The following is an 11,151-nucleotide window of genomic DNA, read 5'->3' on the forward strand; positions in this document are numbered from 1 at the left end:
AACAACAACAAAAGTATAACAAGTATGATATGAAGCTGTCTATTTGAGAAACAAAATAACTGATAATGCCTTAAACAAAGAGGATATAAAATGCAGACTGGCTTATCTGAAAAAATAAGACTTTAATACCAAATACAAATTTAAGTGTTAGGAAAATTATTGTGATAGTATTTGTCTGTAGTGTAGCCCTGCACAGAAGTGAAACAGGATGATAACCAGCTCAGAAAAGAACACATACTAAGGACTCGGAGAGTAGTCGGTTTTGTGATTGGGGGAAGCATGGGGGTCAAAAGTGTAGAGGCACACCTAGGCATAAATACACTAAGCAGGTTCAAATTAATGTAAGTTGCACTGATTACTCAGTGATGAAGAGCTTATAAAAGATAGAGTAGCATGGATAGCGGCATCAAATCAGATTTAAGACTGAAGACCAAAACAGAAGGAATTACTGTACACTTGGCTGATTAGAAATAAGTCAGTCAGCTGACTTAATGGCTATTTTCTACAACTTTAGAGCTACAATGAGAAAGCCTTTGATTAATAATGCTGGCTAAAGAGAAAGAAAGTTGTGATAATCGGTATACTTTTATTCTGTTTACCAATATCTACATATACTTTGTTTTGGGGAGGGGGAGGGGAGGTATATTGGTATATATACGGGTGCTGTGTGAGTGCAAATACAATAAAAGAAATTTTATGCTGTGACAGGTAAAGTGGTTTCTTTAGACATTGTAGCACTGTGACCATCAACTTTCATACATTGCCTGTAAAATGAGGTTTAATAAACTCTGTGTGTTGTGTATAAAATGTCACTCCTTACTTGAACGTTCTGTGTATTCTTCAACACGCTATTGTATACAAAGGTTTTCTCAGGGACTTCAGAACCTTTACAAATAAATGAAACAAACATTTTATGTATAAAGACTTTCCACAAGGAACATTTATTTAAATACATCAATTACCACAATGACAGAATGTATACATTTTTCTTGGCTATTGAGAGTCACCCTCTAGTGTAATAAACTGCATTCACATTTTTCCCTTCACAGTTTCTCAGTCATTACAATACTGGTCACAGTTATAATTATTGCAAATTTTGTACATTTTGACACTATTACATACAAATATGAAAATGTCTGGAACAAAGGTACTGATCAGATGCTTTTAACCTTACTATACTGGAACATGCAAGAAAAAGCCAGCAACTGCTATTCAGTATTTAAGCAAGACCTCATTATATGGTAGACAGAGCCTGTAGGAGAGGACGAGGAAAATAATATTTTTCACATAATGTACTTAATTTAACATTTTTAGTATTGGATATTGATGTTTTAACCTTAATACCACAAACAGCCTTGAAGCAAGTGAAATGATGAATGTGAGATGTGATTTGACACTTGCAAATACACCAGTTGTTTACATATGCACCTCCTCTAATGACTTAACCCATATGAAATGTATTCTCAGCAAAACTAAAGTGGGATCAATTTAAATGCTAGTAACAAACCAAACATTTTTCTGCAGGAAAAGGTTGCAACAAATCTGATCAGCAAACAGTATCTTTCTTTTCATTATTCTCACACTGATGTCTAATCATTTTTTGAATGTTTTTAATCTGTTTGTTTTGCTTACATGCTCTTTTATGTAAAACCTCCAAAAACTGAATGAAAGTAAAGTTCACTTATCTTTGTAAAGTTCGTACTAAGAGATTCCACTTAATAATCAACATCTTGGCAACTTGAGAAATGTGTTTTCTTATGCCATAAGTTCTGTTCCTTGTGCCGCTGTATCAGAGTACAATAGCAACACAATGAATGGAAGAGTGAGACGACATAATTGTCCTCCACAAATCTGTTTGAAGAAATAACACCACCACCTTTATTAAATTAATTACTAATTTATAAATTATAATACTGTCTTCATATGCACTGTGGCAACCCCCAGATTTTGTTTACCAATCTTACATAAAACATTTTCTTACAAATGTGTTTTTGTACGTACAAGGTCTATCATTTACTGAACTTTGATAGGAATTTTCCTGCAAAAAATCAGACTGAAGACTAATAACGTTTAAAATTTCCTGACTGATTTATAAATTGTGAGTGCAAAACCAGTACTTTGTATCTTTTAAAGTGTTTTCCTCAATATAATAAAGAAATGAGAATGATTACTGATGTCTGAACACATGACACAGATGGCATTAAAAAAGGAAAGAATCTGTCCAAGTTTTAGAATCTGTAACAAAAAGATGTACATCACGAAACATTTTTTGGAAAAATGCAGAGACCAAAGATCTTACTGAGGACTGGAAAACTCTCACCATACACTTTTACATCTCTCACCAGTCAACACAGAGAGAGAGAGAGAGAGAGAGAGAGAGAGAGAGAGAGAGAGAGGGGGGGGGGGTGCCTAGCTTTGATCCTACATGCGAACAGTGTGTAATTTTCCTCCACTGGATTGTTCATAAGAATCTGTACTACCATACAGTCATAGTTTCCAAGGAACTGTAGGTATGAAACTGAGCCGTCTCATACTTCTTTTATCACACAACGAGAATTTTATAAATTATGATGGTGATAAGATTACAATGGACTACTGAAACAATAAACAAGACCAAACCAGCAAATGGTACAGCTACCATCTGGAATTTTTAAAATCATAGGTACAAAGCAGATGACTGATTTAACAACAGCTGTCTCTAAATGCAGAATTTACCTTCATTAATCGATGCTACAGTGTGAAGCAAAATCTTCCTGTTTCTCTCTCAGGTAGTAAATGTAATTTACTCTTCATTGATTAAGTCAACAATATTTTAAAAATGATAGCAAATGAAAGAAGAGGTAGAAAATTCTTTATGTAACAGACAAAGTTTTATTTGTAGAAAATTCTTTATGTAACAGACAGAGTCTTGTTTGATCACAGTGGAAAAGCAGTTGAATCCTAACTCTCTTGTGAGCAAAAACACCTAAGCAGCTCATACATAAAAGAACTATTCTACTTCTACACACTGCAATAAGTATGTATGGTGACTCAAATATAACACTGAAGAGAACACACAAAGAATGAGAAATGTTTACTTCCTGTACTATGCATACACACTACGCATATATAGGCTCTGCAAAACTTGTTTCAGTTTGTACTACAAAATGGTAACTTCACACTGCTTTAAGTATCTTCCACAATGATCCCAAACAATAAACACAAATGATTATCAGAATATGACACTTTTGACAAGGTGGACATTGTTCTGTCTCTTGGTTTCACATAAGGCATCTTATAGGTAAATACTAAGTACTCACCCTTGTCCAAGCTGTGAAGAAAAGCAGTAGTGTTATGATGAAGAGGTTTGTGTTTCGGGAGAATAAATAAGATGACAAAAAAAAAAAAAAAAAAACAATGGAAACTCCATGTTGGAATAACAACAATATTATTAACAGGATAGATTGCTACTCACCATAAAGATGACGCATAGAGTTGCAGAAAGGCACAACAAAAAGACAGTTACACATGTAGCTATTGGCCAAAGCCTTCCTCAGCAAAGAAAACATACACACATCCCACAGGCAAGCACACTTCATGCACACGTGGCCATCTCCACTGGCAGCTCCAAGCAGAATTCTGCAACTCAGTGGGTCATCGTTACAGTGAGTAGCAATCTATGCTATTCCTAATATTGTTAATAAAAAAGTAAGATGGAAAATTATTATACGGGTAAAGACTAAAATGGTTTATATTACAAGTAAGTAATACACCCAGCACTCTTTTCATTGTTTACCATATCTATTTCCAACTAGTGAATCAATGTAATCTAGGCTTCTTCTGTAAAAATATTTTTGAAGTATAACATCCAATTTCTGTCAATCGATTTACCCTAACGATATTTTAAAGATACACCTTATACATACTTTAAAGTATCAGAAAATTAGAGGCAGAAATGGCATGAAGAAATTGAGCAAAAACAAGAAATTGCAATAAATACATAAAATGTCAACCAAAAGCAGCAAGATGATGATAGTTTGCATCATACTTTTATACTGACACTTTATCATCTTAAATTAACTGCAAAAGTATGTTTATTAAAACATGATTTGAAACTAATCCACAATAAGTTAAGATGCACAACATATTAAGGCAATTTTAGTATGTAAGTATTAATGTAGGCTATCACTGAAAGAAAAGACACGTTACAGTCCAAAATACTCTAAGGCTTTTGGATGTAAACATAAATGTTATCTTTTGTTAAAATTTAAAATTGTCTATGCACTGGGCTACAAAGAGTCAAATTTTTCTCATAAAAATATAAACATAACTTGTTGGGGATAGTAAACACCAAGTTCATGTCTTGACTGGAAAGAGAGAAAAAAGAGAGTCACAAATCATGTGTGGCCACATAGTAACATCAATACAAAATACACTCCACATTAAAAACTTCATGTTTCATATACAAACAAAAGTATTTTGAAATGCAATTTGTTTTATAACTGCTCTTAGTTGTCTATGTCTAGAAATAGTTTGAGCAATCACTAAAAACTCCTCAATCTTATATTAATTAAAAAGTGCATCATCCAAAACACGTCTGTTTAGCACAATGACATTACAGTTTCATTTCACAAAACTACTTAAATGTCTTTGATGACATTAACATTTTTACTGCTGAGAAATAAACTGATTAAATGATGAAGTCACCTTCTCCACATTAACGATGCTTCTCATTTACTTAATTTAATTGTACTGACATAACTGTTGTTAAACATTTGTCACCCACAAATTCACATATAGCGTAACAGATGGAATACGCATAATATCGTTCCTGTTGAAATTTAACTTTCTGTGTTTTGAATTGCTGCTCTTGGCTTCTGCTACAAAGCCCACATTGCATCACAATTTTAGTATTTTGCAATTGTCTGTCACATCTGTACTTCTTGAATCTTATTTTTGTTCACATCCTGTTAATATTAAAATTGTGTAAGGTGTCCATCAGTTGTTTAACTACATTTAGGGTGAGATCTAAAGAGTAGAGACAGACAAGTGGGTAACGAAAATGGAATCCAAATTGTGCTCTTGGATGCCATAAAGCAACTCAAAAAACACTACATGTTCGTAATGCTCAGAGGAAAGAGAAGAATTTTAAATTTCACACTTAAATAACAGTAAGAGAAAGCATATGAAGAAATGTGGAATTATTAAACAGTCACCTTGAAGAAAATGATGCTCAAAATGAATCCCAACCATACAGCTGCCATGTCGCAGATAGTTTTAGACTTAAGAGAGAGATAATGAAGGAGCTTTAAAACTTCATGTTATTATGCATATGACCAAAACATGCTCTTTTAGTATACTGACAATACATTTTCTGACTTGCAAAACTATTTAAGGCATCTTTGATGACAATGTGTTAATCAAGAGAATTAAAACTGATCAAATAATAAACCCATCGCCTCCAAGTAATTAACTACAAATATTTGCACAATCTCTTACAGAAAAGATTTGTCTCAGTATTTTTCAACACTGTTCAAAAAAGTAATGTCCTTTCAATCACATTAAAGTGAACAGTGAGTGGTTTCCAAACACTATTTCACAATACCATTATAATTTATTTAAATAGATTTTTTTGGTGACAGACAAAGCCAATTACAAATCCAAGAGGCCGTTAATGATGTGTAAAGAAACTCTTTCTTTGATGTCTGAAATAAGAGATGTAATTAGCAACCACCAATATCAACTGCAAATTTATTGAAGCTTAAAAATCAACAATTCTCTTTCACACACAAATGGCACTAGTCATCTATAAAATTTTAGGTATACATATCACTACATGCTTCAGTTGATAATATTTAGGCATTTCCAAACACAAGCAACCTAACTAAACCTTTTCAATCTTTGTTCACAAAATGCACATACTGGGAAAATTCTCTTCCATCTATGATCAATCATATTTGTGTGGTACTGAAATGCGAGGGCTATTCAGAAAGTAGGGAACGTTTCTGTCTGACGTCGTTAGGCGCATGCCAATAGCATATATTTTGGTATGTGCTTGCTCGGCAGTTCAGTCGGCATCCATCCATCACAGCAGGAACGTCTCTGCACGTCTGGTTTTTCTGATATTCGAATGTGAAATGTGTGCTGCAAGCGAAAATCCCACCAGTTGTGAGGTGTGGTCTGTGATATGGTTTTTGTTGGCAAAAAACTTAAAATCTATAGAAATTTATCATGAACTATGCGAAGTGCACAGAAACAAAGTAATGAGTGAATATTCCGCCCGGAAATGGTGCATTTGGTTTGAAAATGGCCGAACCAATGTTCACGATAAAGAGAGGAGTGAATGCCCAAGCATTGTGACTGACGATCTTGTCGCTAAAGTTGATGAAATGATTCATGAAAACCATACTTCACAATAATCTTTTCCACAAGTTTCACAGATTTTGTTGTTAGAAGTTGTCACTCAAAAGCTAGGCTACCACAAATTTTGTGCATGATGGATGCCCAAAATGCTTACAGAGCAGAATAAAGAACAGCGAATGGGAGCAACATGGACATTTCTGGAGGCCTACCACAAACATGGTGATTCATTACTGGATCGAATCATAACCAGTGACAAGACTTGGGTGAAACACATAAATTGCGAGACAAAATTACAGTCCATGGAGTGGGGACGCACAAGGTACACCCAAAAACCAAGAAAATGTTTGCAAACCTTGTCAGCAAGAAAGTTGATGGTGACAGTGTTTTGGGATATGCAAGGTGTGCTTCTTATTGATTTTCTCGAATGTGGAGCAACCATAAATTGTGCCCGGTACTGTCAAACTTTGCACAGCCTTAGAAGAGCAGTTAAAAACAATGACGACGCGGAACTCCAGGCTGGCGTGACTCACTGGCTGAAGTCTCTCTGTGTATGTGTGTGTGTGTGTGTGTGTGTGTGTGTGTGTGTGTGTGTGTGTGTGTGTGTGTGTTTTTTATGACGAAGGTATTTCAAACCTTGTTCACTGCTATGATAAGTGCCTCAACGTGTTTGGTGACTGTGGAAAAGTAGTATGTCAGTTGCTCTTTCAGATGTATATAATAAAATGTATTTCTTATACTTAGTTTTTTTTATTTTTATTAATGCCAAAACATTCCCTACTTTCTGTATAGCCCTCGTATATTGACTAGAGTGAAAAGTGAGGTGTACACAAGGCAGTGAATACAGATTAAGCAATAAGGCTACAGAAATCAATTTTCCAACAAATTTTCTGAACTATGCATTTCTGAAACAATAGAGACGTGTGAGGGAGGCATAGGGGGATGATAATACTGGTATGCCATGCACTTCACAGTGGCCTGCAAAGTATCGATGCATATGTATATGATGCTGATGATGATGATGATATAATCATCATCATCAAAACAAAAGAAAATCAAACAATGGGAACTCCAGATAGGAACGTATTTTCAGCCCAAGATGCTGGAGTTGGTGGTTGTGTGTGTGTGTAACTGAAAACTTTATGTGAGTGTCTTTTAATTGTGCCTTTCTGCAATTTGAGCGTCTTCTTTACGGTAAAAACAACAGAAAACTTTGTCATACATTTTTATCCCACAAATGCACGGCTCTCAGTTCTTGCTCATGATATGAAAATAAATTTTACACCTTAGTAAACTATCATCCTCCATTAACAAAGACAAGAAAAGGAATCCGGAAAAAGTTTAAAGCTCCTAGGGTTCACTGGAATATAAACTATCAAAGATTCCACAGAAGAATATTAAATTTTAATCAGGGAACTTCAATGCACAGACTGCAAAAGAAAGAAAGTTCAGGAAAACCATTGAAGAGTATAAAATAATAATAATAATAATAATAATAATAATAATAGATAAAAATGGGGAAAGACTAATAAAACTATGCAGAGGCACCAACAATGTCCACAAATTTTAAGAAACTGATGAGGAAACAAAAAATTTGTAAATCATTTAATACAAATCTAGGAGAATTTCAGATTGACCATGTAGCTGTATCTTTTAACAATCCAAAAAGAAATCATGAATGTGAAAATTAGAAAGTGTGAAAATATAGAATCAGATCACTGTCTAACCGCAATAAAAACAAATTCATTCCATAAACAAAATGAGTCAAAATGGCCTTCGAAATAGCACCACTCAAAAGATACAAAAAGCACAGATGGTGGAATGAACAAGGTAAAAGCATTATTGGTTAAAAAACAAGCCTATCAAAAGCATTACTCCACCATGCCAAATGAAGATCTTATCAACTTCAAACATCAAAAACTATAAATACAGACAAAAGGAAGCTACCACTAACTGAGGAAAACTTCCAAAAGAGCAATACCAGAAACTCGACTAAAACTTTTCAACGAAGTCTCCAAACTTTCCAAATACCTAATGCGTGCTTCAGAAATGAAGATTGAAAATTAGCCCTAGGCAACCAGAATACTGTAAAATATTAGCAAGCATATCAAAAAGTTGCTAAATTGAGAGCAACAAAGAGTAAAATTTCTAGAACAAAATCCAACGTGCGCTAACACAAACTCAGAACCTCCGAACATTGATGAAATCCAAAATATCATTAAAGACTTGAAGAATGGTAAGGCTCTCAGGAATGATTCAATAACTGCTGAAATGTGAAAAATACCAGGTGCTAGAACAAGTCAAGAGGCTACATGGAGTCCTTCAAAAAGTCTGGACAACCAGTAGATTCGTAAACAGCATTAATTCACCAAAGCCACAAAAAAATATGAGAAAACTGACCTCAGCAACTAAATATACTTTCCATCTTCCAGTGATTCACAAAGTTCTTTAGAAGCATTATAAAACCGGCTGAAAAGTCAGCTGGATCAGCAATTAGGAGAGTACCAAGGAGGGTATGGGAAAGGACACTCCTGCATAAAACAGATTTCAAATCTGAAATTTATAATCAGGTATAGAAGAATGAAATCCACAAGCATTTATATAACATTTGGAAACTTCAAAAAGACATATGATTCAGCTGACAGGGAAACATTATTCAACACCTTAAAAGAGTTTGGAACTGACAACAAACCAGTAGCAATCATAAAAGACACACTAAGTAATACAAAATTAAATTTTTAAGTGAATCATCCAAGGATTTAGAGAGAAAACTAGTATAATGCAAGAAGTCAAAATGGCCCTTGAAATAGCACCACTCCAAAGACACAAAAAGCAAAGATGGTGGAATGAACAGTGGGAAAAGGCATTACTGCTTAAAAAATGAGCCTTTCAGAAATGGTACTCTATCAAATCGAATGAAAAGTTTGTCAACTTCAAATAACAAAAGGGGTAAAAATCAAAAGGGTAGTAAAAAAAAAAAAAAAAAAGGAGGTATCACTAATTGAGGAAGACATCCAAGACTGCTGTTCAATTTTGTACTATACAAGGTAATAAGGAAATGGATGAAAAGAACAAAAGGAATTTAAATCATCACAACCGGGAGAAAAGAGCATAATCTGAGTTTTGGCTACCTGCCTTTTGAAAATGATCTTGCCATCTTATGAGAAGCTATACAACATGCAACAATGTAGTTAAATCTCCTACAAGAGGCACCTCAACAGCAGGCCTACAAATAACTTTTGAAGAAACAGAGTATATGATAGATGTGAAGAAGGCATCAAAACACATGGAAACCGATTATGGGAAAACAAAAGAGACTACCGAATTTAAATACCTAGGTGAAATAATACAACCAAATGCTTTGGACAAAGAAGCTATCTTAATGATGACAATTAAAATGGATCTGGCTTTCCAACTAAGAAAAAACCTGCATAACAAGAAATTTATTTCCATAAATGCAAAACTCTGGCACTAAAACACTGTCATTAAATGAGAATGCCTTTACACTTGGCTCTCACTGAATACAGCTAAACAATTATGTGAAATAGAAATGAGGGAAAGAAAAATAATTAGGAAAGTCTTGAGAATGGGAAATGGAAATTAGAAAGTAAGAAAGAAGTTAATGAAGAAACAGAACCAATATAAGACACAATGAGAAAGACAAGAGTTGTACTCTAAGGACACCTAAAATGCTAGATAAAAAAAGAGGACAACAAAAAGAATTTTTACCTCTTTTGACAGACGCCCAAAAACACCACTGGCATGGGATAATGGAAGTTAAAGCAGACCTGAGAGAAATGAATACAATACAGGAAGAAATAGGACAGAATGGTCACAGCAAAAGAAAAAACGTTTCACAGGCTTCCAAGACAAAAGAAAGAAAAAGATAGGTGCAATAGGAACAGAAGAAAGATGAGACAAACATAGGGAACGAATGAAAAATTACTGGAAAGAAAGAAAGGTGAAAAGAAAGAAGACACAAGTTATTTCATGTTGTTCCTAGTAGCCCAAACCAATTAAAACATGAAATGGTAACACAGTGGGAAGGAACTAGGTTGTAATTGCAAATTCACCTGTCATAGATATTGCACTCCGAATATTAAGGCTTAAGTATTTCAAGTACAGTAAGAATTATGAACAGCATACTGGTACTCAAAACTTTCAGTAACTAATGTTATACAATATGATCTCTATAGTATCCACTAATAATGTGCTGCACCCACAATCTTTTGAAAATCTCATTCTTCTGGACAAAAATCAACAAAGCAAAAACTGTACTTCAAGAAGGAAAAAGAGGAATTTCTTAATATATCTGTCAGACAACCCTTTTGGCCTCTAAAAAGTAAATGAGAGATGAAAATCTTACAGGGTCTGTCAATAAAAATATATGATATTAACTGCTGGTTAATTTGCTTGCCTTTATTTACAGATATGTAAACAGGAATAACATGCTAAAGAAATCACTATGAAGGTTATTGCTGCACAAAACAACCAGTAACAATGTGCTCATAAGGGATTCAAAAGTAGGCTACAATGTAAGTGAGATAGAATTTTGATGAGGACCGGGTCCTAAGCCTTAGTGCAATTATTGAATGAAGTCATTCTGCACATGGCTGTTACAAGTATGTATTGTGATTGCAAGTTTGACACTTGCTCATTGTCAAGCAATCTGAGATATTAAAGCCCAGACTACATCATTAAATTGTGACATGCTGAAACATAGTTCCTAGCTCTCTGACACCAAATACACCTACTTGTGGTGATATATACTGTTCCATATACAATGGGAACAGACACATCATAGTTAGTACA

The sequence above is a fragment of the Schistocerca piceifrons genome, chromosome 6 (assembly GCF_021461385.2).
Source record: "Schistocerca piceifrons isolate TAMUIC-IGC-003096 chromosome 6, iqSchPice1.1, whole genome shotgun sequence".
Classification (NCBI taxonomy): domain Eukaryota; kingdom Metazoa; phylum Arthropoda; class Insecta; order Orthoptera; family Acrididae; genus Schistocerca; species Schistocerca piceifrons.